Source organism: Microcaecilia unicolor, chromosome 3, assembly GCF_901765095.1.
Source record: "Microcaecilia unicolor chromosome 3, aMicUni1.1, whole genome shotgun sequence".
Classification (NCBI taxonomy): domain Eukaryota; kingdom Metazoa; phylum Chordata; class Amphibia; order Gymnophiona; family Siphonopidae; genus Microcaecilia; species Microcaecilia unicolor.
Genome location: NC_044033.1, coordinates 243,447,334 through 243,475,104, shown reverse-complemented (window position 1 = coordinate 243,475,104; position 27,771 = coordinate 243,447,334). Strand labels below are relative to the sequence as shown.

At 45.9% G+C, this 27,771-nt stretch overlaps 1 pseudogene; it reads right to left on the bottom strand.

The window, feature by feature from the left end:
• LOC115464536 overlaps window positions 1-27,555 on the bottom strand; it is an 84,122-nt pseudogene extending 56,567 nt beyond the window's left edge.
• Between the last annotated feature and the right edge of the window lie 216 nt (window positions 27,556-27,771).

Below are 27,771 nucleotides of genomic sequence, written 5' to 3'. Positions count from 1 at the left end.
TCGGTGAAGACCGAAGCAAAGAATTCATTTAATTTCTCCGCTACGGCTTTGTCCTCCTTGATCGCCCCTTTAACACCATTTTCGTCCAGCGGCCCAACCGACTCTTTGGCCGGTTTCCTGCTTTTAATGTATCTAAAAAAATTTTTACTATGTATTTTTGCTTCCAACGCTAATTTCTTCTCAAAGTCCTTTTTTGCCCTCCTTATCTCCGCTTTGCATTTGGCTTGGCATTCCTTATGATCTATCCTGTTACTTTCAGTTGGTTCTCTTCTCCACTTTCTGAAGGATTGTTTTTTGGCTCTAATGATTTCCTTTATCTTACTGTTTAGCCACGCCGGCTGACGTTTAGTCTTTTTTCCCTTTTTTCTAATACGTGGAATATATTTGTCCTGAACCTCCAGGATGGTGTTTTTAAACAGCATCCACGCCTGATGCAAGTTTTTTACTCTGCGAGCTGCTCCTTTCAGTCTTTTTTTCACCATTTTTCTCATTTTGTCGTAATCACCTTTTCTATAGTTAAACGCTAGCGTACTTGATTTCCTAGTTTCACTTCCTTCAATGCCAATATCAAAACCGATCATATTATGATCACTGTTATCAAGCGGCCCTCGTATCGTTACCCCCTGCACTAGATCATGAGCACCACTAAGGACTAAGTCTAGTATTTTTCCTTCTCTTGTCGGCTCCTGAACTAGCTGTTCCATGAAGCTGTCCTTGATTTCATCAAGAAATCCTATGTCCCTTGCGTGTACAGATGTTACATTAACCCAGTCTATATGCGGGTAATTGAAATCCCCCATTATTATTGTGTTGCCCAGTTTGTTTGCGTCCCTGATTTCCTTTAACATTTCCGCATCCGTCTGTTCGTCCTGGCCAGGCGGACGGTAGTACACTCCTATCACTATCCTTTTCCCCTTTGCACATGGAATTTCAATCCACAGTGATTCCAAGGAGTGTTTTGTTTCCTGCAGAATTTTCAATCTATTTGATTCAAGGCTCTCGTTAATATACAATGCTACCCCTCCACCAATCCGATTCACCCTATCACTACTGCTGAAGGCAGTAGTGAGATATGAATGTGTGGATTGAAGACCACGTCGCAGCCTTGCAAATCTCTTCAATGGAGGCTGACTTCAAGTGGGCCACCAACGCTGCCATGGCTCTAACACTATGAGCCGTGACATGATCCTCAAGATTCAGCCCAGCTTGGACGTAAGTGAAGGAAATGCAATCTGCTAGCCAATTAGAGATGGTGCATTTCCCGACTGTGACTCCTCTTCTGTTGGGATCAAAAGTCCATAGACCGTTATTAAATGGACTTGGGGAAAATCCACTATTTCTGGGATAAGCAGTATAAAATGTTTTGTACATTTTGGGGATCTTGCCGGGTATTTGTAACCTGGATTGGCCACTGTTGGAAATAGGATGCTGGGCTCGATGGACCTTTGGCAATACTTATGTACTTATGTAAACATTTGGGCGGACTGTCTGAAGGGGCTTCTCCGCTCCACATAAAAGGCCAACGCTCACTTGCAGTCCAAGGTGTGCAACTGACGTTCAGGGTGGGTGTGAGGACGGGGAAAAAATGTTGGCAAGACAATTGACTGGTTCAGATGGAACTCCGACACCACCTTCAGCAAGAACTTAGGGTGAGTGTGGAGGACTACTCTGTTATGATGAAACTTGAGATAAGGAGCATGCACTACCAGGGCTTGAAGCTCACTGACCCTACGAGCTGAAGTAACAGCCACCAAGAAAATGACCTTCCAGGTCAAATACTTCAGATTGCAAGAATTCAGTGGCTCCAACGGAGGCGTCATCAGCTGGGTGAGAGCGACGTTGAGATCCCATGACACTGGTGAAGGTTTGACGTGGGGCTTTGACAAAAGCAAACCTCTCATGAAGCAAACAACTAAACGCTGTGCAGAGATCGGCTTACCTTCCACACGACAATGAAAAGCACTAATAGCGCTAAGGTGAACTCTTACTGAATTGGTGTTGAGACCAGACTCTGACAAGTCTAGAAGGTATTCAAGCAGGGTCTGTGTAGGACAAGAGCGAGGATCTAGGGCCTTGCTGTCACACCAGACGGCAAACCTCCTCCATTTGAAAAAGTAACACTTCTTCATGGAATCTTTCCTGGAAGCAAGCAAAACTTGGGAGACACCCTCAGAGAGACCCAAGGAAGTGAATTCTACGCTCTCAACATCCAGGCCGTGAGAGCCAGAGACTGGAGGTTGGGATGCAGAAGTGCCCCCTTGTTCTTGTAGGAATATGTGAAAAACAAGTGCTGCATGCATTAACTGTCAACAATTCTATGAGCTATGATGTCATTGGATATAGTGTAATGTCTTGTGGGTGTGTCTGAGTCACTCTAGTTGCTCTGAGAGTGAGTCAGTCTGTGTCAGCATAAGATGGTGTTAGCAATCTCTCTTCAAGCTGTATGATAACCAACTGACAGAATTTTTGTATTCAGTAGTTTTACCATGTCTACTGCAAGTATGACGTAAATAGTTATCTGAAGAAACTATAAGTAAACATCATTTTTGTTTGGAAGTTAAAGAAGAGAGAGTAATTGAATCTTTTATTCAAGAGTCTGTGTGAAAAAGAGAGAGAGAGAGAACAAAAAAATGGGAGTTAACACTTCTAAAGCTCTGCTGCGTATGGACTAAATCTGCTGAAGTAAAAGTCTATTTTTTCATTTCTCCTCATCAGTTCTGAGTTATGAGGGTTGGAAAACACTCCAATCTCTACGGTTCTTCGGAGGACATCTCCAGAAGAAGAGGGAACCAAATCTGACGCAGCCAGAAAGGAGCAATCAGGATCATGGTTCCGCGGTCTTGCTTGAGTTTCAGCAAAGTCTTCCCCACCAGAGGTATGGGAGGAAATTGTCGTTGTACCCCCCTCGTTCCTCAGTGTAAAATGTCCCTGAGTACTTAAAATTACTATTAGTACCCAGAATCACCTCACCAAGGACGGAGAGGCCGACAGTTCACTAACCACGCCTCAAAATCTCAAAGAAAATGAGGGGGAAAATAATCTAAATTTGGATTGGTCCTGCTTTTGAAATAACCAAACGGGAAAAATGCTTAATCAACAACAACAATATTTTAATTCAATTCAAATACTAAAAGGATAAATTATTAACTAACATACTTTAACCACTAAATTTATAGAATTTGATTACAACAGTATATTTCCTTTTTCAATACCCCAATTTCCCTCAATTACAATAATATATCAACTTTTATATTTTAGTGCAAAACCAAATGTATTTTATAATTGTATAACTTTTTTTCTCTTTTTCAGAAGTCTCCCTCTGGTATCGATACCAAAATTCTTATCAGATAAGTATTAAGTGTACATTTTTCTTTCTGACTAATTTCTTTCTTAACTCTCCCTTGTATCTCAACTTTAAAGAATTGATACTTTGTGTCCTTTTTCTCTTCCCTTTTCTCACAGGTCCTCGTAAAACAACCCCAGTGACCCAACTCAGGTAAGTAAGAATTATTTCTTTGTTCTGTCACTGTGTTGTCACTTAGCTGCGGTTTATTTTGATGCAGAATCCTTCACGGTCTTTCTTGCGTGGGAGCTCAGGTTTTCCAGACTTCTTTGCCACTGTCTTTGACACCGTCACCCTACACCTCGCTCTTAATAAAAATAAATGGAAGGAAAACCCTATCTTCTTAACCAACCCCTTCCCACACTAAATGACTTAAATATATATAATTTATAACACTGGGCAACACTTAACTAAGAAAATTAAAATAACTATACCCTGGCTAAACCCCCTAACCTTACTTATTTTTCCCTAAACTAATGAGCACAAACATATATACACCTCCTACACCTTTCACCAGAACAAAATTACAAAACACTTCCAACTCACCACTTTCCCCTCACACACTGCTCTCCTATCACCCAACTCAGTCAAAATCCCACTTCCAACCTTCTCAAAATCACTCCAAACTCACCACATTAGCCACACCACCAAACACACTTCCTTCCACCTCCACAGTCACCAGCGCTCTGCCAACTGTCCCACTGACCGTATCCTAGGAGACGGCTGCTTGGCTTGGGATTCCGCCCTCAGCCTGCCAATCCCTAGTCCTGCTCAACATTCCAACTCTCCCTGCTGACAAGCGGAATGTTGAGCAGCACTGCTCAATCCCCATTTTAATTGAAAAATCCCCATAGAAATCAATAGGAAATTCTTCAATTAATATAAAACCCCTATAAATTTCCATCAAATTACCCCAAATTTCCCATGCCAATTAAACCTCCCATCCTCTATTAAACGGTGTTTTTAAAATTTAAATATCCCAACATTTAACCCCCGCCACGCAACAGTCTTCTAAAAATCCCTGAAAAAATTCCCAAAAAATTTAAAACCTATTTCAAAAATTTTAATATTCCCCTCTGAACCTACGCCTCATGCACGCGCGCGCCGACGTCTTCCCCTCGCCGGCCATCTTCTTTTTCAGCAGCCCGAAACCAGGCTGCACACCGGCACCTCCTCTCGCCTCCCAGAACCACCCCGACGCTGTCCACCGCTGCCTCTCTCCTGCCCCGCTCCAGCCCTCACCCGAAGCGCTCCACCCCCGCTCCGGTTCCGGGGATGTGCCCCCGAACCGTCACCCCCAATATTTGCTGGCCCAAACAGGGCCCGAAAACCGTCCCGCACCACTCTTCACTCCCGGGGACGTGCTTAATCGTCCTGGGAGCAAAAAAAAACAAAATCGCAGCGCTTTCACAGCGCCTCACGGACCAGCCCCCCCTCGGAGCCCACAGCAGACCGCGGACTCGGGGTAAGTTTTTGTATTTATTTTTTTTTCTTTTAACCCCTAACCCCTGTTACAATATGCATACAGAAGGCCTAGTTCCCAATGAAGGAGAAAGGCATCTGATGCTAGTGTGTCATGGGCCTGAAGCCTGGAACAGAACTGAGGGACCTTGTGATTGGAGTAGCAAAAAGATCCACCGAGGGGGTGCCCCACACTTGGAAGATACTGCGAACCATGCCTGAGTTGAGCGACCACTCATGAGGTTGCATAATCCTGATCAATCTGTCAGCTGTGACAGCGAGCCCAAAGCCACATCAGGACGGCTTCCCGACACAGGGGGGCGAGATCCGGTGACCCCCTGCTTGTTGATGTAATACATCGCAACCTGATTGTCTGTCTGAATTTGGATGATTTGATAGGACAGCCGATCTCTGAAAGCCATTAGAGCGTTCCAGACCGCTCGCAACTCCAGAAGATTGATCTGAGGACCTTTTTCCTGGAGGGACCAAAGTCCTTGAGTGTGAAGCCCATCGGCATGGGCACCCCACCCCAGGAGGGATGCATCTGTTGTCAGCACTTTTTGTGGCTGAGGAATTTGAAAAGGATGTCCCAAGGTCAAATTGGATCGAATTGTCCACTATTGAAGGGAATTGTGAAAATCGGTGGAGAGCTGGATTGCATCCTCTAGATCCCCTGCAGCTTGATACCACTGGGAAGCTAGGGTCCATTGAGCTGATCTCTTGTGGAGACGGGCCATGGGTGTCACATGAACTGTGGAGGCCATATGGCCTAGAAGTCTCAACATCATCCGAGCTGTGATCTGCTGAGACGCTCTGGTCATGGAAACTAGAGACAGAAGATTGTCTGCTCTCGCCTCGGGAAGATAGGCATGAGCTGTCTGTGAGTCAGCAGAGCTCCTATGAATTCTATTTTTTGAACTGGAAGAAGATGGGACTTTGGATAATTTATAACAAACCCGAGGAGCTCCAGGAGTTGAAGAGTCATCTGCATGAACTGTATAGCTCCTGCCTCTGAGGTGTTCTTCACCAGCCAATCGTCGAGATAAGGGAACACATGCACTCCCAGTCTGCGTAGCGACGCTGCAACTACTGCCAGGCATTTTGTAAAGACCCTGGGCGCAGACGCCAGACCAAAGGGCAGCACACAATACTGGAAGTGCTGCGCTCCGAGACGGAATCGAAGATACTTCCTGTGAGCTGGAAGTATCGGGATGTGAGTATAAGCATCCTTTAAGTCCAGAGAGCATAGCCAATCGTTTTCCTGAATCATGGGAAGAAGGGTGCCCAGGGAAAGCATCCTGAACTTCTCTCGGACCAAGAATTTGTTCAGGGCCCTTAGGTCTAGAATGGGACGCATCCCCCCTGTTTTCTTTTGCACAAGGAAATACCTGGAATAGAATCCCAGCCCTTCTTGCCCTGGTGGAACGGGCTTGACCGCATTGGCACTGAGAAGGGCAGAGAGTTCCTCTGTAAGTACCTGCCTGTGCTGGAAGGTGAAGGACTGAGCTCCTGGTGGGCAATTTGGAGGTGTGGAGATCAAATTGAGGGAGTATCCTAGCCGGACTATTTGAAGAACCCACCGATCGGAGGTTGAGAGGCCACCTTTGGTGAAAAAAGTTTTACCTCCCTCCGACCGGCAATCGTCCGGCATGGACACTTTTATGGCGGCTATGCTCAGCTGGAGCCAGTCAAAAGCCCATCCCTTGCTTTTGCTGGGGAGCCACAGGGGCCTGCTTTGGCGCATGCTGTTGACGTGAACGAGCACGCTGGGGCTCAGCCTGGGAAGGCTGTCGAGAAGGAGGATTGTACCTACGCCTATTATATGCATAGGGAGCATTCCTCCTTCCCCGGAAAAATCGTCTACCAGTTGAAGTAGAAGCAGAAGGCGCCCGGCGGGAGAGATTGTCCATAGCGGTTTCCCGCTGTGTGATCTGATCGACCACCTGCTCGACTTTCTCGCCAAAAATGTTATCCCCCCCGGCAAAGGACATCCGTAATCCACTGCTGGATTCGATTGTCCAGGTCAGAGGCATGCAGCCATGAGAGTCTGCGCATCACTATACCCTGGTGTCACGTCTGTGGCCGTGACCACCCTCAGACTTACCCTGTTTCTGGGAGTCAGTGTCTGTGCTGGCTTCTGCTTGTCTCTGTGTCTGTCTCTGTCTTAGTTTCTCTCTGGCTCTGTGTGCTGATTGCCCTACTGAATCTCACCTGTGTGGGCTTTTGCCTCTTCCAAGATCGCTACCGCCTCTTCGTCTCTGCCAGTATCCAAGATGGCTCCCGCTGTTACTTTCTATGGGATGCCTGCTCTGAGTGTCAAGCCTCTGTTTGGTTGCAAGGTGATTGCTGCACCTGTGGCTCTGGTGTTGAGGGGCTTTATTAGTGACTTGGAAACTACAGTCCTGGCCTTTGCATTGCCATTCCCTCCGCAGTGCTTTAGGTCCCGAGGTTAGTGTGCTGTTAGCACCGTTTGCTTTCTGTGTCTTTTGCTCTGCGGGCGTTCAGCCCTTCTGTGTTTTGCTCTGTAGATTCCCTGCCCCTCTGTGTTTATTGCGCTATGGGCTTCCTGCCCTTCTGTGTTTAGCGCTTCGTGGGTTTCCAGCCCTTCTGTATTTTTTGCTCTATGGGCTTCCTGCCCTTCTGTGCTTATCGCTTGTGGGTTTTCAGCCCTTCTGTGTTTTGCTCTGTAGATTCCCTGCCCCTCTGTGTTTATTGCGCTATGGGCTTCCTGCCCTTCTGTGTTTAGCGCTTCGTGGGTTTCCAGCCCTTCTGTATTTTTTGCTCTATGGGCTCCCTGCCCTTCTGTGCTTATCGCTTGTGGGTTTCCAGCCCTTCTGTGTTTTGCTCTGTAGATTCCCTGCCCCTCTGTGTTTATTGCGCTATGGGCTTCCTGCCCTTCTGTGTTTAGCGCTTCGTGGGTTTCCAGCCCTTCTGTATTTTTTGCTCTTTGGGCTTCCTGCCCTTCTGTGTTTATCTCTGTGGGTTTCCAGCCCTTTTGTGTTTACTGTTCTGTGGGTTTTCTGCCCTTCTGTGTCCATTGCTTTGTACCTGCCTACTGCCAGAACCCGGACATTCCCTGCCTGTCTGCCTTGCCATCGCCGAGGGGCCAGGGGGCCCTCCTGGACCTTCATTCCTGCGGTTCCTGTAAGCCCTACCGGCTGCCAGAACCTGAGGGCTCAACCCGAGGGGGAAGGCAGTCAAGTGTAGGTGAAGCCTAGGTCCGGTCCGGGTTCCAGTCCAGCGGGTTTCTCTCCTGTATGTTCCAGTCCGGTGGGGCCACTCCAGTGTGTCCGGTCCAGCGGGCCCCACTCCAGTGCGCACCCGTCCGGTGCGTTCCAGTTCCGAGTATTCCTGTGTCCTCCAGTCCGGGGGATTCCAGTCCAGGTGTTCCGGTTCGCTGGGCAGTGCCTGCAGTCCCTGCCGTTGTGCTTACCCAGTGTTGGTTGGTGGGTTTTGCCTGCTGCTGTCGCTCCTCGTCAGCAGCCCAAGGGCTCACGTTTGCTCCAGAGCCCGGTCCCGCGGGCTCAGAACCTGACGGAACGTGACAGAATGCAAAGGCCATGAGCCCGGCAAGAACCCCCACCCAGCTGACCCAGCTGGGGTCCAGCTCCATCGTTGTCCTTGATCCTTCTATGACTCTTCATCAGTATCGTGGGAAACTTTTGTCTCATCCTGTGTTGAAGAAGACCCCTGAAGCGGCAGCTGAGAGAAAACGTGTCCGGTGGCTTGGAATCGCTGAAAACCCAGTTTCAGATATGGACCCTTTTATCACGCTCGCTGAATATCGCCGCAGCCTGGTCTTGAATCCAGCTTTGTGGGATACTCCTGAAGCTGTCGCTGAGAGGAGACGTCTTGGGAATTCCATGCTCTGGGCCCAGCAGGGGTCCAGTCCCGTTCAAGCAGCGCGCCCAGACAAGCCTCTGAATCCCGTCCAAGCAGCACGTCCAGCCAAGCTTCAGAGTCCAGTCCGAGGGATGCTTCTGACCGAGCCTCTGGTGCCAGTCCAGATGGCGCCTCCACGCAAGCCTCGGACCCCAGTTCAAGTAGCGCTGCCTCCTAAGTCACTGAGTCCAGTCCAGGGGATGCTTCATACTGAACCTCCAATTCAAGTCCAAGTAACGATGCCACTTAAGGCTCCGAGTCCAGTCCGAGGGAGGCTTTCGATGGAGCCTCGGATTCCTGTTCGAGTGGTCCTCCAGGTCGAGCCTCCAGTCCTCGTTCAACTGGCACGCCCTCTGAAATCTCTGAGTCCAGTCCGTGGGGTGCATCTGACGGAGCCTCAGATTCCTATGCAAGGGGCGCTTCGGGTCGAGCCTCCAGTCCTCCTTCAAGTGGCACGCCCCTTGAAGTCTCCGAGTCCAGTCCGTGGGGTGCTTCTGACGGAGCCTCAGATTCCTATGCAAGTGGCACTTCGGGTCGAGCCTCCAGTCCTCCTTCAAGTGGCACGCCCTTTGAAGTCTCCGAGTCCAGTCCGAGGGAAGCCTTCGATGGAGCCTCAGATTCCTGTGCAAGTGGCGCTTCGGGTCAAGTCTCCGGTTCTTGTTCAAGTGACCCGTCCAGTCAAGCCACTGAGTCCAGTTCGAGGGGGGCTTCTAACCAAGACTCCGGTGCCAGTCCACAGGGTGGTTCAGGTGGCACCTCCGCTTCCAGTCTTGAGGGCACCTCCAAGCAAGCTCCGAAGTCCAGTTCGAGGGGCGCTTCGGATCGAGCGACCGATCCCTGTCCAAAGGGTGTGTTCTGCCAAGCCTCAGTTAAAGTCCAGTTTGCGGGGCGCTCCCAGCCAAGCTCCTGAGTCCAGTTTGAGGGGCCCTGCCAGTCAAGACTCTGATTCCAGTCCGGGTCCCAGTCCCGGTTCAACTCCTGCTCCGAGCTCCAGTTCCAGCCAAGATGCTGACCCTGCTCCTAGCTCCAGTTCCAGCCAAGATGCTGAGTCTGTTCCAAGTTCCAGTTCCAGCCAAGATGCTGACCCTGCTCCTAGCTCCAGTTCCAGCCAAGATGCTGACCCTGCTCCAAGTTCCAGTTCCAGCCAAGATGCTGACCCTGCTCCAAGTTCCAGTTCCAGCCAAGATGCTGACCCTGCTCCAAGTTCCAGTTCCAGCCAAGATGCTGACCCTGCTCCAAGTTCCAGTTCCAGCCAAGATGCTGACCCTGCTCCGAGCTCCAGTTCCAGCCAAGATGTTGACCCTGCTCCGAGCTCCAGTTCCAGCCAAGATGCTGAGTCCGTTCCTAGTTCCACTTCCAGCCAAGATGCTGAGCCTGCTCTGAGTTCCAGTTCCAGTCAAGCTTCTGACGCCCACCTGGGTCCCAGGCCCGGTTTGCTTTTTGACTCTAGTCCGGGTCCCAGTCCCGGTTTGCTTCCTGAGTTCAGTCTGGGGTCCCTCGGAGAAGGGTGCCTTTTGAATGAGGTTCCTCTTGATGCTTCCAAGTTCCTGAGTTGGCCCAGCGGGGATTGGAAGGAGCCTCCTGTTGACAAGTTCCGCTCCTGTCTGCCACTTTGGAACTTCTTTGTGACCTCCAGTCCAGTGATCTATGTCGGGCTTTTAAGACCCATCAGGAGGTTTCACCATAGTTACCCCTGGACACCTGAACTCCTCAGGGGGACCGAGAGGGGGGTCTTGAGGAGGGGGTACTGTCACGTCTGTGGCCGTGACCACCCTCAGACTTACCCTGTTTCTGGGAGTCAGTGTCTGTGCTGGCTTCTGCTTGTCTCTGTGTCTGTCTCTGTCTTAGTTTCTCTCTGGCTCTGTGTGCTGATTGCCCTACTGAATCTCACCTGTGTGGGCTTTTGCCTCTTCCAAGATGGCTACCGCCTCTTCGTCTCTGCCAGTATCCAAGATGGCTCCCGCTGTTACTTTCTATGGGATGCCTGCTCTGAGTGTCAAGCCTCTGTTTGGTTGCAAGGTGATTGCTGCACCTGTGGCTCTGGTGTTGAGGGGCTTTATTAGTGACTTGGAAACTACAGTCCTGGCCTTTGCATTGCCATTCCTTCCGCAGTGCTTTAGGTCCCGAGGTTAGTGTGCTGTTAGCACCGTTTGCTTTCTGTGTCTTTTGCTCTGCGGGCGTTCAGCCCTTCTGTGTTTTGCTCTGTAGATTCCCTGCCCCTCTGTGTTTATTGCGCTATGGGCTTCCTGCCCTTCTGTGTTTAGCGCTTCGTGGGTTTCCAGCCCTTCTGTATTTTTTGCTCTATGGGCTTCCTGCCCTTCTGTGCTTATCGCTTGTGGGTTTTCAGCCCTTCTGTGTTTTGCTCTGTAGATTCCCTGCCCCTCTGTGTTTATTGCGCTATGGGCTTCCTGCCCTTCTGTGTTTAGCGCTTCGTGGGTTTCCAGCCCTTCTGTATTTTTTGCTCTATGGGCTCCCTGCCCTTCTGTGCTTATCGCTTGTGGGTTTCCAGCCCTTCTGTGTTTTGCTCTGTAGATTCCCTGCCCCTCTGTGTTTATTGCGCTATGGGCTTCCTGCCCTTCTGTGTTTAGCGCTTCGTGGGTTTCCAGCCCTTCTGTATTTTTTGCTCTTTGGGCTTCCTGCCCTTCTGTGTTTATCTCTGTGGGTTTCCAGCCCTTTTGTGTTTACTGTTCTGTGGGTTTTCTGCCCTTCTGTGTCCATTGCTTTGTACCTGCCTACTGCCAGAACCCGGACATTCCCTGCCTGTCTGCCTTGCCATCGCCGAGGGGCCAGGGGGCCCTCCTGGACCTTCATTCCTGCGGTTCCTGTAAGCCCTACCGGCTGCCAGAACCTGAGGGCTCAACCCGAGGGGGAAGGCAGTCAAGTGTAGGTGAAGCCTAGGTCCGGTCCGGGTTCCAGTCCAGCGGGTTTCTCTCCTGTATGTTCCAGTCCGGTGGGGCCACTCCAGTGTGTCCGGTCCAGCGGGCCCCACTCCAGTGCGCACCCGTCCGGTGCGTTCCAGTTCCGAGTATTCCTGTGTCCTCCAGTCCGGGGGATTCCAGTCCAGGTGTTCCGGTTCGCTGGGCAGTGCCTGCAGTCCCTGCCGTTGTGCTTACCCAGTGTTGGTTGGTGGGTTTTGCCTGCTGCTGTCGCTCCTCGTCAGCAGCCCAAGGGCTCACGTTTGCTCCAGAGCCCGGTCCCGCGGGCTCAGAACCTGACGGAACGTGACACCTGGGCAACGGTTCTGGATGCAACATCAAAAGAATCGTAAGCACCCCTGGACAGGAATTTACAGCACGCCTTCTGCTGCCTGACCACTTCCTAAAAAGGCTTGGCCTGCTCCGGAGGGCATCTCAGTCCCGGGCTCATCCTCAGATACCACAGGGAAGGGAATAGCCACAGACAATTCCCGGACAAATGAAGAGAAAGAAAGACTCTCCGGGGGAGAAAGCTTTCTTTCCAGAGAAGGAGTAGGATCAGAGGGAAGGCCACAAGACTTCTCAGAAAAGAAATACCTGGGATCTTGCCCTTCATCCCACGAGGCATCCTCATCAGTATCGGACAAGAGTTCCTTAACTGCAGTCCGAAACCGGGCCCGTCTCGACACCGAGGAACCATGTCCTCGATGGTGATGCCGAGAAGTCAATTCCCATGCCGGCGGCGATGAAGCTCCCTCCAGCGATGTTGACGGGGAGTCGACCTGGGTGGCAGCCGGCGCCAATGCCGCAGGCGGTACCGGCGTCGGGGACTTCACCACAGGCATAGAGCCAGCTGTTGCTTCCATCGACGGTACCGAGGGCGCAAGCACCCCCGGTACCGGAGCAGACTGATGCAGCAACCCCTCCAGAAAACCTGGAAGAATGGCTCGGATGTGCTCTTTTAGAGTCGCTGTCGAGCAAGACTGTGGGGTTGGTGCAGGAACCGGCGTCAGAACCCGTGGAGGTTGAGGAGGCGGTACTGGGCTGTCAGGAGACCGACGCACCGACACCTCTTGGATGGAGGGTGAGCGCTCGTCCCGGCATCAACGCTTCACGGGTGCCGAATCCTTCGACGCCCCGGAGCTCCCGGTACCGTGCTTAGAAGGAGACCGATGACGGTGCTTCTTAGCCTTCGCTCGATGCACATCATCGATACTCCTCGGTACAGACGAGGAGGACGTGGAATCCACACGCCTCCTCGGGGTCTGGTCCAAGAGTGGTCAGTCCCGGTGGGCCTGTCCAGCAGGAGACTTCGAGACAGGTGGAGACCCACTCGACGGCTCACTGCTCCCAGCGTGTGATGGTCTCCGGACAGCCATTACCTGCACTCCTGAGTTTGATGCCAGTGCTGACATTGACGACACCGACCTCGGAACCGCTGTCGATGCTGATGCTGAAGAACCGGACGAAGCTCCGAAAAGTCGGTCCCGAAGAGCTTGTCTCGACGCCCGTGTCCGCTTTTTCAAGCTAAGACACAACTTACATGCGCCTGGGCGATGGTTGGGCCCAAGGCACTGAAGACACCACGCGTGGGGGTCGGTACGTGAGATCGTCTGGTTGCACCGAGTACACACTTCTTGAAGCCGCTGGGAGGCTTCGATCACATGGACGGAAAAATAGCGGCGAAGTCAAAATTCTCGATTGTGCCAATAAAAAAAGGCACAAAAATGAGAAACGCGTACACGCGGCCTAAGACGGCCGTGACGAAAATGACAAGAAACTTAAAGGGACCAAACTAATAAATAGGTTGTTTTTTTTTTTGTAAACTGTACAGACAGGGCAAAGGAAAAAAACTAAAAGGGAGAGAAAAATAGAGAAATAGAGGCGAAAACCTAAGGCTTTTTCACTGGGCTGTGGAGAGAGACCGACAAGCAGCCACCCTCTACCGCGGAAAAAGAAAGAACTGATCGGGGCTCTCGCGTGACAGGCGGGAAAATGGCCACGCATGCGCAGTGTGCGCACCCCGCACGCTCGAAGGCTCTAGCAAACTTTTTTGTTGCTATAGAAGATTTCCGTTCCTGGGCCGCCGTGGGCGCCGATCCAGTAGTGAGAACAAGCAGCCTGCTTGTCCTCAGGGAAGAATTTATACCTTGATTTCTAACTAAAAGATAGGAGACACGCAATCAGTTGAAATTAGCATTTCCAACATGTAAGGTTATGAAATATAGAAGAACTAGTAAAAGAGGCCCGTTTCAGAGCAAATGAAACAGGCGCTAGCAAGGTTTTCGTCGCCAACCCCCCCCCCCCCTTTCCCTCCCTCCCTGGCCAACCCCTTCGTTGTTCTGCCATAGCTCCGCCCCCAACGTCATGACGTTTGACGTGCGGGCGGGGCCTGGAGCGATTCCCCCCCCTCCCTGCCTCCCTCCCTGCCAACCCCTTCGTTGTTCTGCCATAGCTCCGCCCTCGAGGGCGGGGCCCGGAGCGATTTTGGTGGCTTCACCACCACGAACCTTCGAACCTTTTTAAAGGAAGTCAGGGCTTGGCTTCACTGACGTCAGTGAGGATGAGTTTTATTATAGTAGATTTTTTCTCTTTGTCATTTTCTTAACAGGCAACAAAAATGTGGAATACACCACCTATATCTATAAGACAACTAGCACATTATTATGTTTTTAGGAGATTTGTTAAGATAATGTTATTTAGAAAATATGTAATATCTACTTAGTTGAGTTGAAGGTCGATTTTGCTTACTCAGGATTGCTCTATTATTGTTTATATTTTAAGTTTGATGTGCTCTTTTACATAGTAACATAGTAGATGACGGCAGAAAAAGACCTGCAGGTCCATCTAGTCTGCCCAACAAGATAAACTCACATGTGCTACTTCTTGTGTATACCTTACCTTGATTTGTATCTGCCATTTTCAGGGCACAGACCGTAGAAGTCTTCCAGCACTAGCCCCGCCTCCCTTTTGTATGTTCCCAGAGTTCTGCCTCTGCTTTCTTTATATGGAATCTGCCTTGAACTTAATGGTATAAGGGGAATATAAGAATATTGTTGTTTGGATCAAGGCACATTTTCTTCAGCTTTCGATCTTGTGAATCATTCCATGCTACTCTCACGTCTTATCAGATATGGCCGTAGCCTGGTTTACTTCATATCTAACAAATAGACAATACTCAGTATCCTTCAGTAATTCAGCTTCTGAATCATTCAGTTCTGAATCAGGTGTCCCTTTGGGCTCCGTTCTCTCTCATATTCTTTTTAACATTTTCCTTGCACCACTCCTCACCTTAGCTCAAACACTTGAACTCACGATTTTTGTTTATGCCGACGACATTCAAATCCTTTGCAGACTAGACAGTTGCTCCACTTCAGAGATTACAGCTTTATCTCACTAAGTCTCTAAGGGGCCCTTTTACAAAGGCATGCTGAAAAATGGCTTGTGGTAGTGTAGACACGTGTTTTCGGCGTGCGCAGAATCGTTTTTCAGCATACCTGTAAAGAATGCCTTTTTAAAATTTTTGCCGAAAACGGATGAGTGGCAAAATGAAAATTGCCGTGCATCCATTTTGGGTCCGAGACCTTACCGCCAGCCATTTACCTAGTGGTAAGGTCTCACTCGGTAATGGTCTTTGCACGTAGAATGATTACTGCGCGCCAGAAAATAAAAATATTTTCCAGCGTGCCTAGCGGACGCACGTCAAAAATGAAATTACCTACGTGGCTTAGTAAAAGGGCCCCTAAGATTACTACCTGGCTACAAGCACATCGTTTAGTCCTGAATCCGGGGAAAACAAAATGCATTCTTTTCTCCAACGTAATGAATAAACCTTTACCAACCCCGCTTTTCCTCTCTAATGCTCCAGTACCACAGTCGGATGCTGTGCGTATATTGAGAGTTCTGCTTGAATCATCTCTCTCATTCAAACCACAAATCGCCAAGGTGGCACATGGTTGTTAGGCTAATTCATTCAGTATGTTCTTTGATTTTCCCTTCTGCACTCAATATTCTGATACATTCACTTAAGTACATAAGTAATGCCACACTGGGAAAAGACCAAAGGTCCATTAAGCCCAGCATCCTATCCATGACAGCGGCCAGTCCAGGCCAAGGGCACCTGGCAAGCTTCCCAAACGTACAAACATTCTATACATGTTATTCCTGGAATTGTGGATTTTTCCCAAGTCCATTTAGTAGTGGTTTATGGACTTGTCCTTTAGGAAACCGTCTAACCCCTTTTTAAACTCTGCTAAGCTAACCGCCTTCACCACGTTCTCCGACAACGAATTCCAGAGTTTAATTATGCGTTGGGTGAAGAAAAATTTTCTCCGATTTGTTTTAAATTTACTATGCTGTAGTTTCATCGCATGCCCCCTAGTCCTAATATTTTTGGAAAGCGTGAACAGATGCTTCACATCCACCTGTTCCACTCCACTCAATATTTTATATACCTCTATCATGTCTACCCTCAGCCGTCTCTTCTCCAAGCTGAAAAGCCCTAGCCTCCTTAGTCTTTCTTCATAGGGAAGTCATCCCATCCCCGCTATCATTTTAGTCGCCCTTCGCTGCACCTTTTCCAATTCTACTATATCTTTCTTGAGATGCGGCGACCAGAATTGAACACAGTACTCAAGGTGTGGTCGCACCATGGAGCGATATAACGGCATTATAACATCCTCACACCTGTTTTCCATACCTTTCCTAATAATACCCAACATTCTATTCGCTTTCCTAGCCACAGCAGCACATTGAGTAGAAGGTTTCAGTGTATTATCGACAACGACACCCAGATCCCTTTCTTGGTCCGTAACTCCTAGCGTGGAACCTTGCATGACGTAGCTATAATTCGGGTTCTTTTTTCCCACATGCATCACCTTGCACTTGCTCACATTAAACGTCATCTACCATTTAGCTGCCCAGTCGCCCAGTCTCGTAAAGTCCTTCTGTAATTTTTCACAATCCTGTCGTGAGTTAACGACTTTGAATAACTTTGTGTCATCAGCAAATTTAATTACCTCGCTAGTTACTCCCATCTCTAAATCATTTATAAATATGTTAAAAAGAAGTGGTCCTAGCACAGACCCCTGCGGAACCCCACTAACTACCCTTCTCCATTGTGAATACTGCCCATTTAATCCCACTCTCTGTTTCCTATCCTTAAACCAGTTTTTAATCCACAATAGGACATTTCCTCCTATCCCATGACCCTCCAATTTCCTCTGTAGCCTTTCATGAGGTACCTTGTTAAACGCCTTTTGAAAATCCAGATACACAATATCAACTGGCTCCCCTTTGTCCACATGTTTGTTTACTCCTTCAAAGAAGTAAATTGGTCAGGCAAGATTTCCCCACACAAAAGCCGTGCTGACTTGGGCTCAGTAATCCATGTCCTTGGATGTGCTCTGTAATTTTGTTTTTTATAATAGTCTCTACCATTTTTCACGGCACCGACGTCAGACTCACCGGTCTATAATATCCCGGATCTCCCCTGGAACCTTTTTTAAAAATCGGCGTTACATTAGCCACCCTCCAATCTTCCGGTACCACACTCGATTTTAAGGATAAATTACATATCACTAACAGTAGCTCCGCAAGCTCATTTTTCAGTTCTATCAATACTCTACCATCCGGTCCAGGAGATTTGCTACTCTTCAGTTTGCCGAACTGCCCCATTACGTCCTCCAGGTTTACCGTGAAGTCAGTAAGTTTCTCCGACTCGTTCGCTTGAAATACCATTTCCGACACCGGTATCCCACTCAAATCTTCCTCGGTGAAGACCGAAGCAAAGAATTCATTCAGTGTCTCCGCTACGTCTTTATCTTCCTTGATCGCTCCTTTTACCCCTCGGTCATCCAGCGGCCCAACCGATTCTTTTGCCGGCTTCCTGCTTTTAATATACCGAAAAAAATTTTGCTGTGTTTTTTTTGCCTCTAATGCTATCTTTTTTTCGTAATCCCTCTTGGCCTTCTTTATCTGCACCTTGCATTTGCTTTGACACTCCTTATGCTGCTTCTTGTTATTTTCAGATGGTTCCTTCTTCCATTTTCTGAAGGCGTTTCTTTTAGCCCTAATAGCTTCCTTCACCTCACTTTTCAACCACGCCAGCTGTCTTTTGGACTTCCATCTTTCTTTTCTAATTCACGGAATATGTTTAGCCTGGGCCTCCAGGATGGTATTTTTGAACAGCGTCCATGCCTGTTGTACGGTTTTTACCCTCTCAGTTGCCCCAAGTTTTTTTTAAACCGTTCTTCTCATTTTATCATAGACTACTTTTTTAAAGTTAAACGCTAATGTATTTGACTTCCTGTGTGTAGAAACTTCAAGGTTGATATCAAAACTGATCTTATTATGATCACTGTTATCAAGCGGCCCCAGTACCATAATGTCCCTCACCAGATCATGCGCTCCACTAAGGACCAAGTCTAGAATTTTTCCTTCTCTCGTCGGCTCCTGCATCAGCTGCTCCATAAAGCTGTCCTTGATTTCATCAAGGAATTGTACCTCTCTAGTGTGTCCCAATGTTACATTTACCCAGTATTTGCGTCTCTGATTTCTTTTATCATTTCTGCGTCTACCTGCTCATCCTGGCGAGGCGGACGGTAGTACACTCCTATCACCATCCTTTTCCCTTTTATACATGGAATTTCAACCCACAATGATTCAAAGGTGTGATTTGTGTCCTGCTGAATTTGTAATCTATCTGAGTCGAGGCTCTTGTTAATATACAATGCTACCCCTCCACCAGTCCGGTCCTCCTTCCACCAGGTCTCAGTAATGCCTATTATATCCAATTTTTCATTTAGTGCAATATATTCCAACTCTCCCATCTTATTTCTTAGACTCCTAGCATTTGCATATAGACATTTCAGAGTATGTTTGTTGTTCCTATTTGCATAGTACTTAGTACTTGCCACTTGTAATTTCACAGTTAGATTATTGTAATTCTTTATACCAAGACTTTAGACTCAAAGACATCCACTTACAACTTATCAAAAACACTACTTTTCGTTTAATTTAGAATGCCAGGAAATACAATCATATTACTCCCCTCTTAAAGAAAGTACAATGGTTACCAGCTTCCCACCGTCTAACCTACAAACTATTACTACTATTCTTTAAGACACTTCCATTCTCTCAACCTCCATATCTGTCTTCTGACCCCTTATATTATTCACGAACATAACACAGTCACTCTGCTTTTTCAGTACATGGCTTCCGCCTTTCGAACGCTCTGCCCGGCTCTCTTCGTTCAGAATCTTCATTAGCTACCTTCAAAATGATGGCGACGCCTACAATAATTGATAACTCTCCTATCTCTTACAGAGCCATCCGCTCCGTTTTGTTTTACCCCACTTTCTTTTCTATCAAAATTATTGTAGTTCGTCCCCCTTTCCACTCTACTTCCTTGTATAGTCATACCTTCTTTTTTGTCTTTTCAACCCCCTCTTTTTATATGTAAATTTAGATTGTTAGCTGCTCTGATGGTCCCAAAGGGCGGGATATGAAACTTTAATAAACTTGGAAATGTAAGAGCTACTCCTTCCCTCTTTACTGCCATCTCTGCCCTTTCTAAACAGATTACAGCCTCCTAATTAGAGAATGACAAGGGGATAAAATTTGTCCCTGTCCCCGTGGGTTCTGTCTCCATCCCCACCCCATCCCCGCAGGCCCCACCCCCATGTTCTCATCTGCAGAAGCCTTGAACAGTTATGATTTTATATTTAAATCTTTTTATTAAAGTATAAAAAGGAACAATATGCTATGCAACTGTTGTGTATAAATTACAAATAGAAAAAATATTGTCATCTGCATCAATCAAACATAAATAACAGTCCAGTTGATTAACAAGCTTCAAAGTAGAAAGTGACAGGGGGACAAAGTTTATCCCCGTCCTCACGGGCTATGTCCCCATTCCCGCCCTGTCCCCGAGGGATCTGTCCCCGTCCCTGTGTCATTCTCTATTCCTAATAGCAACAATACAGATGGACACAGACACACTAATGTTCTTTCTCTTACTCCTCTCCCCAGGTCATCTAATCTAATCTTACACTTGATATACCACTAAATTCCTGTAATAGGTCCAAAGTAGTATACAACAAAATTACTCGGGTATACAGTGAATAACCATGCTTGCACAAACACAGTCGTAATTACAAAAAAACAAATTGCGTATACAACTTTAAAAATAAACATTCTTGGAATAAAAATGTTTTCAGATCTTTGTGAAATGAACCATAAAAAACTTCCTTAGTTCTATTGGCAACAAATTCCAGTAGTGAATAACCTGATGCGAATGTTCATGGTTACTGTGGAAAAATAGAAGCCGCCCGATATTTAAAACAAAATGGCCGCTAAAACGGCACTTAAGCAGCTGTCCAGCAATATTAAGTGCCAGGTAACTGGCCGGTTAGCAACTTAAAGTTAGCCGGTTATATAAATGTACATGATACAACCGGCTATCCGCCGATTTTTCAAGTTTGGCGCCAGCGCTGAATATCAGTGTGGCCGGTTAAGACCAGATATTAATGCCAGTTGCCAGAAACGGACCGGCATTGAATATCTAGGTTTAGTGGGAGCCGCGGGAGTCATCTGGCTATCTCCCGCGGTCTGAATATCGGGGACAGGGTTTTTAAGCCTGTGAACTGTATTATGTTTCACGGAGTGAATGTCTCTTGTTTGGCTAGCAGGTGGTGTTGGTTCTCATTTTAAAAGCTGTGCAGAAAAGACTGTTTTCTTTTTCAGTTTAAGCCTGTGGCAAGTCAACTTGCAGGTACCATTGTTTAGATACTTTCAAAGTTGGTGCTGTGAGCTCTAACTGGCCTTGGAGTTCAAATCTAGGCAGGAGCTACTGGATTTCCCGTCTCAGCTAGGAAGTGCAGAAGGTAAACATTTCTGCCCTGAGACCCTGTGAGCAGTTATTTTCCTGAAACTTCCCAGGTGCTACCCTGGTAGTAACAGAGTGTTTAGATTGTTTTAAATAACTGATCCTTATTCAGTTACCTGTTATTGCTTGTTGTTTTCCACCTCTTTTATATTGTCCAATGTTCTACTCCTGTGATAATAATCCTTTTCATTTATTAGCTCTGTTGTTCTTCACTGACAAAGAATCCTGGTTTGTGTTTTGGGATCCGTGGGGTAAAATTTACCTGTTGAATAGAGATACAGAAGAGAAAAAATGATGATGAAGAAGAATGATTAAGTATCAGAGACAGATGTGGAAAGGAAAGGAAGACAAGAGAAGAAGAAAAAATTAAAACGAGACCCTGGAGATGAACACAGGTAACGATGCGATAAGGAAAGTGGAGAGACTGAGACCAAACTGATTAGTAAATTAAAATGCTGAAGGATCAACCACAGAGTGGAGGAACATGGAATGCTATGAGTAGTGTAGTCAAAGGATAGTTCCTGAGAAAACACGTGGGAAATGACAATATATCAGTCAGAAGTTTATTTCATAAAAGGACTCAACATGGCATTGTGTTTTGGCTAGTGTGCCTGCATCAGGAGTCTCATAAAAATGTAGCTGGTTTTCAAGATAACTTCTGATTTGAACATCAAGTTGTATAATGTAGTCTTGAAAAAAACTTTTAAATGAGGAAATTCTAGGTCTGGTTTTGACAGAATTCTTTCGTCAGTGCGTCTTCTAGAATTCATTCAGCTGTTCCCATCCAACTAACTCTTCCCAGAGATATTCCCCCATCTTGGCAAAGTTAGTTGTCCCATCTGTAACCAGAAGCTGCATGAGCTGAGTATTCTGTTGGCACCATATTAAAGGTATCTACCGTATCCTATTTCCTGGGTGAATGTGTGAGTTTGTAGTTTATACGCCAACGAGCCTTCTCCAGAGTAGCCCCAGGCAATAAACCCCCGCTCCAACAGCCGACGCTTGAACGCTTTGGAATTGCTTCTGGCTCAGTTATGACCTCTTCTATTAGATTGTAAGCCCTTTGAGCAGGGACTGTCTCTCTTTGTTAAATTGTACAGCGCTGCGTAACCCTAGTAGCGCTCTAGAAATGTTAAGTAGTAGTAGTAGTAGTAGCTCCTACAATCTGGAATACACTTCCTGAAAGGCTTCGCTCAACGCGAGAGTGTCTCTACTTCAGGAAGTAGATTGAAGTTTGTTTCTTCTCCCAAGCCTTACTGTGTGAAAAGGGATCACTAGTTGTGAACAAATTGTACATATAAAATCAGAATGTTTAAAGAAAGGCAAACAAGGGGGCAGTACATATGGAAGCAGCAGATGAAGCTACATCAGCCACAGTGGGAGCCTAGTGCACAGCAGTGCTTCAGTAATCACACAAACTTCAGCAACTACAGCTCTCGCAGTGAATGATTTTTCTGATGATCTTGCAGAATTAAGATGGTACAGTGTCAGCTGGCAGCATAGAAACTGACTGGTGGCGTACCTGATCCAAGTATACCTCTGGCAGTAAAGTGTGTGTAATGTAAATCAGGACATATGGTCAAAATCTTCTGCTTGCATATTACCTTCGTTATCCCTCCTCCCCCCTCCCCCGATATGATTGGGAGACCTAGACTTGGAAGTACTTGCTCATCTAATCTGACTACCTGCCAGACCACTGGTGTCTAATGAGAGGAAAATTTGACAATTTAGCATGAGCATGATTTCTGCTTTCTGAGATTTGTAATATATCTCCATTGTCACTGTAACAGATCTGTAAGGATATATTACAGATGTGCAGAGGAATGGGATTCTCTTAGCTCAAATGTATAGGAATAAAGATTAATAAATATAAATAATTTTTTTCATTAGACTACGAATACCTTTTTGACTCACTTTTTGGAGCTAAAGCCCTTTCCTCAGATCAGGATGGTCACTTCAGATATAATTTTTGTTATTTCTTTTACACAAACAGTTTATTTTCACTTTCTCTAATACCATAATCCACCTGTCTACAGAGAATGAGAGAGAGCCTGGATAAAAGAGGCCAATTTTTAAATAAAATTGCACATAATTAAATTGTAGGGTAATAATAATAAAATTTATTTGTAGCCCGCATTATCATGGCATCCTAAGCAAAGAACAAATTTACATTCATAATAAGACAATAAAAACATCACATCATAAAACATATAATCAGCAATGTAAACAAAATACAGTGAGTAATATATAACAGTGTTCTCACTATTCATATAGTAGTAGTAAATGAGGGCAGATAAAGACCTGTACGGTCCATCCAGTCTGCCCAACAAGATAAACTCATTTACATGGTATGTGATACTTTATTTGTATACCTGAGTTTGATTTGTCCTTGCCTTTCTCAGGGCATAGACCGTAGAAGTCTACCCAGCACTGTTCTGGAGCTAACGTCGAAGCCCCTTAAAATTTACACTCCAGCCCATCCCTATCTATTCAGTCACAATCAGGGCGAAGACTGTAGAAGTCTGCCCAGCTCCCATTTTGTTTCCCAATTACCGTCGTCGCCACCCAATCTCAGCTAAGATTCAGCAGAACCATCCCTTCTTAAACTGATCAATGTTCTGTATTGAATGAAGCTCAGTAGATAAAGCATTCCAGAGTCTTGGATCAATAACAGAACAAATGGAGGATCTAAAATCATTTCCATATACACTTGCCAAAAAGATGGAACATCAAGCAAGTTTCTTTGAGAAGACCTCAGAGAGCGAACAGGCTGGAACAGTCTTAGAGTAGAACATAGCAGTGGTGAAACAAGGTTATTTAAAACTTTAAAAAAAACAGCAATAAAATCTTAAATTTAATACGACATTTGATTGGGAGCCAATGCAAGAACTTCAGAATAGGAGAAATCATGATGTACTTGTGATAAACGTGGAATTGTGGGTCACTTGCAATGCTATCAATGAACCACTTGTAATGCCAATGAAAAGGTCATTGCAATAGTCAATTAAAAGGACAAACCATGGTTTGAACTATCTTATGGAAATTTTGGTCTGTACTATAAAGCTTCATATGTCTAATTATTCTCGATTTATAAAAGACTTTATAAATTACAATCTGAACCTGCTTCTTCATTGTAAGAGCAGAATCGAGTTAAAACTCTCAAATCCCTAATCTCTTTTAAAATAGGGATTTCTACTGAAGTCTTTTTAAACACACTAGGAATATCAAGAACGGGGAAGCCTGAAAGCAAAGTTTTTGAGATATTTAGTTTTAAGCAGTTCCCTTCCATCCATTGTATGATGATAGAACATACAATTGCAACTTTGTAAAGTTATTATCAAATGAAGTCTGGACTGGTACCAGGAACTAAATATTGTCAGCGTAAAGTTTATAAGGCACCCCAAAGCACCTTAAGAACAAGCAACGTGGTTTCAGAAAGAGGTTAAAAAGAACTTCAGACAGATATGATCCTTGAGAGACCCCAGCTGAACAGGGAATTCTACTGGATTTGTCAGAATATCTGAACACACAAAACCTCCTATGGGTTAGAAAGGAACAAAACCAACATAATATACTGCCTGTCAATTCAATTGCATGTAAATGATTTTTTAGAATTTCGTGGTTGATGGTGTCGAACGCCAGAGATGTCCAAAGTAACCCCCCCCCCCCAAATTTCCCCTTATCGAAACCAGCCTTGACACCATCAAGGAGAGAAATCAATAATATTTCATATCATGATCGTTACGAAAACCAAATTGGTGTTGGTCTAATATCTCATTCTTCTGAAGATAATCTTCTAATTGACCCAATACTACTCTCTCAATCATTTTTGTAAAAAAAGGCAATGAGGGAATTGGGCAGTAATTGTCAGAGAGAGTTTGATCCAATTTGGCATTCTTTATCAAGGGTCTAAGAGCTGCGATTTTCAAATCAGAGGGTATAACCCCTTTTTAAGAGAAATATTCTCCATTTGAACATAAATGCCAAAAAGGAAGATTTCAAAGCCTTTATTACCGAAGGATGAATATTATCTAATATGCAGAACAAGTTATTAATCATAACCATGTATCCAGAAATGAAGGCAAAAGCTCTTACGGAGGGAGGTTGAAGAAAATCCACATTAATACAGCTGAAAACAATAAACATGTTTAACCAAAGCACAAACTAAAATCAAGGGCAATACTATCAAAACAGCTGAAGGTCCAGGGACTGGAGAACCATTTCAACAGAAAATAACTGAGGGAGACATGGAGGGGCATAATCGAAAGGGACGTCCTCATTTCGATTTGGACGTCCTCACAGAACATCCCGATCCAGGGGTGGGGTAACCCGTATTATCGAAACATAATACGGTCAGGGACGTCCAAATCCTGAAATTTGGTCATCCCTAGATTTAGTCGTCCCTAGACTTGGTCATTTCTGATTTTCGCCGATAAACCAAGGACATCCATCTCAGAAGCCATTTGGTCATGGGAGGAGCCAGCATTTGTACTGTACTGGTCCCCCTGACATGCCAGGACACCAACCAGGCACCCTAGGGGGCAGTGCAGTGGACTTCATAAATTGCTCCCAGGTACATAGCTCCCTTACCGTGTGTGCTGAGCCCCCCCAAACCCACTACCCCCAACTGTGCACTACTACCATAGCCCTTACGGGTAAAGGGGGACACCTATATGTGGGTACAGTGGGTATGTCGTGGGTTTTGGAGGGCTCGCTGTTTCCTCCACAAACGGAGGATGGGCCTGGGTCCGCCTGTCTGAAGTGCACTGCACCCACTAAAACTACTCCAGGGACCTGCATATTGCTGTGATGGACCTGAGTATGACATCTGAGGCTGGCAAAAAGGGCAGAAAATGGTGCCCTAAATAACTAGATAACCACTGGAGGGAATCAGGAATGACCTCCCCTTATTCCCCCAGTGGTCCCTAATCCCCTCCCATCCCCCAAAAGGTGTGATGAAAATCATTACTTACCAACCTCTATGCCAGCCTCAGATGTTATACTCAGGTTCATTAGAACAGCATGCAGGTCCCTGGAGTAGTCTAGTGGTGGGTGCAGTGCACTGCAGACAGGTGGACCCAGGCTCCTACCACCCCCTACCTGTTACACTTTTGGACAAATCTGTGAGCCCTCCAAATCTCACCAGAAACCAACTGTACCCCCATATATGTTCCCCCTTCATCCGTAAGGGCTATGGTAGTGGAGTACAGTTGTGGGTAGTGGGTTTTGCAGGGGGGGGGGGGGGATCAGCCCATAAGGTAAGAGATCAATGGTCAGATGTGTACCTGGGAGCAGTTTTTGATGTCCACTGCAGTGCCCCCTAGGGTGCCCTATTGCTGTCCTGGGATGTCAGAGGGACCAGTCTACTAAAAATGCTGGCTTCTCCTACATCCCAACAGCTTGATTGTGTGCATTTTGCACTTGGACTTTTTTTTTTTCAAAAATGAACAAAAAAAAACACCCATCCATAGTATTTTTGAAAATGGCCTTCTTTCCTGATCAGAATTTGGACGTTTTGTGTAACACGTCCAAATTCAGATTTAGACGTCATATCGAAAATGCCTCTCCACATGTACTTGTAGATGGGCCTTGCTGCTGAAACTTCTATCACATTCAGAACATTTAAACAGTTTGACTCCTGTGTTGCAGCTCACCTTTCCTTTTAAAGTATTTATCACGTTCAGAACATTTAAATGGCTTCTCTCCTGTGTGTGTCACCTAATGCTGTTGCAATGCAGCTTTTAATTTAAAGCATTTATCACATTCAGGACATTTAAATGGTTTCTTTCCCATATGTATCTTTATGCCATTGCAGTTCAGTTTTCTTGTTCAACAATTTATCACATTCAGAACATTAAAATGGTTTGTATCCTGTGTGAGTCATATTATGCATTTGTAGATAGGGTTTGCTTCGGAAACATTTATCACATTCAGAACATTTAAATGGTTTGACTCCTGTGTTGCAGCTCACCTTTTCTTTTAAAGTATTTATTACATTCAGAACATTTAAATGGCTTCTCTCATGTGTGAGTCACTTTATGCCGGTGCAGATCACTTTTCCTTTTATAGCATTTATCACATTCAGAACATTTAAATGGTTTGTGTCTTGTGTGAATCATTGTATGCCGTTGCAAGGTGCTTTTCTGAAAGAAACATGTATTACATTCAAAACATTTAAATGGTTTGTATCCTGTGTGAGTCACCTTATGCTGTTTCAGCTCCGCTTTCCTTTTAAAGCATTTATCACAATCAGAACATTTAAATGGTTTGTCTGCACTGTGAGTCACTTTATGCTGCAGCAGATCACTTTTCCTTTTGAACAATTTATCACACTCTGAACATTTAAATGGTTTCTCTCCTGCGTGAATCATTTCATGCAATTGGAGGTGAGCTTTCCTTTTGAACCATTTATCACATTCAGAGCATTTATATGGTTTCTGTCCTGTGTGAATCATTTTATGCAATTGCAGATTGATTTTGCTTCTGACACATTTATCACATTCAGAACATTTAAATGGTTTGTATCCTGTGTGAGTCATCTTATGCAGTTTCAGCTCACCATTGCTTTTAAAGCATTTATCACATTCAGAACATTTAAAGGGTTTATGTCCTGTGTGAATCATTACGTGCAATTGGAGGTCAGCTTTCCTTTTGAACCATTTATCACATTCAGAACATTTAAAGGGTTTGTCTCCTGTGTGAATCATTTTATGCCGTTGCAAGGTGCTTTTCTGATAGAAACATTTATTACATTCAGAACATTTAAATGGTTTGTATCCTGTGTGAGTCACCTTATGCTGTTTCAGCTCAGCTTTCCTTTTAAAGCATTTATCACATTCAGAACATTTAAATGGTTTGTGTCCTGTGTGGGTCACCTTATGCGATTGCAGTGCACCTTTCCTTTTGAACCATTTATCACATTCAGAACATTTAAATGGTTTGCTTCCTGTATGAGTTATTTTATGCTGTTGCAGGTTGCTTTTCATAAATTCATCATCTGTTGGATAAAAATGAGAGTGTGATATTTAATTTTACCGCTATGGAAAAGGAAATATCTAAGGAAATATCTAATATAATAAAACGCACCGTGAACGTTCTGAAGCCACTCAAACACTCCCTGGCTGTAGGGTTCGTGGATTCATGGTGTGAAGCCACCCAGCCGTCTCTGCCCCGCCCTCGCGTCAAACGTCATGACGTCGAGGGCGGAAAAAAAAAACAAACAATTCCAGCAGCGCAGCGTCAGGGAAGGAGGCGGCGCTCCCGACGTCTCTAGCCTTCCCTTC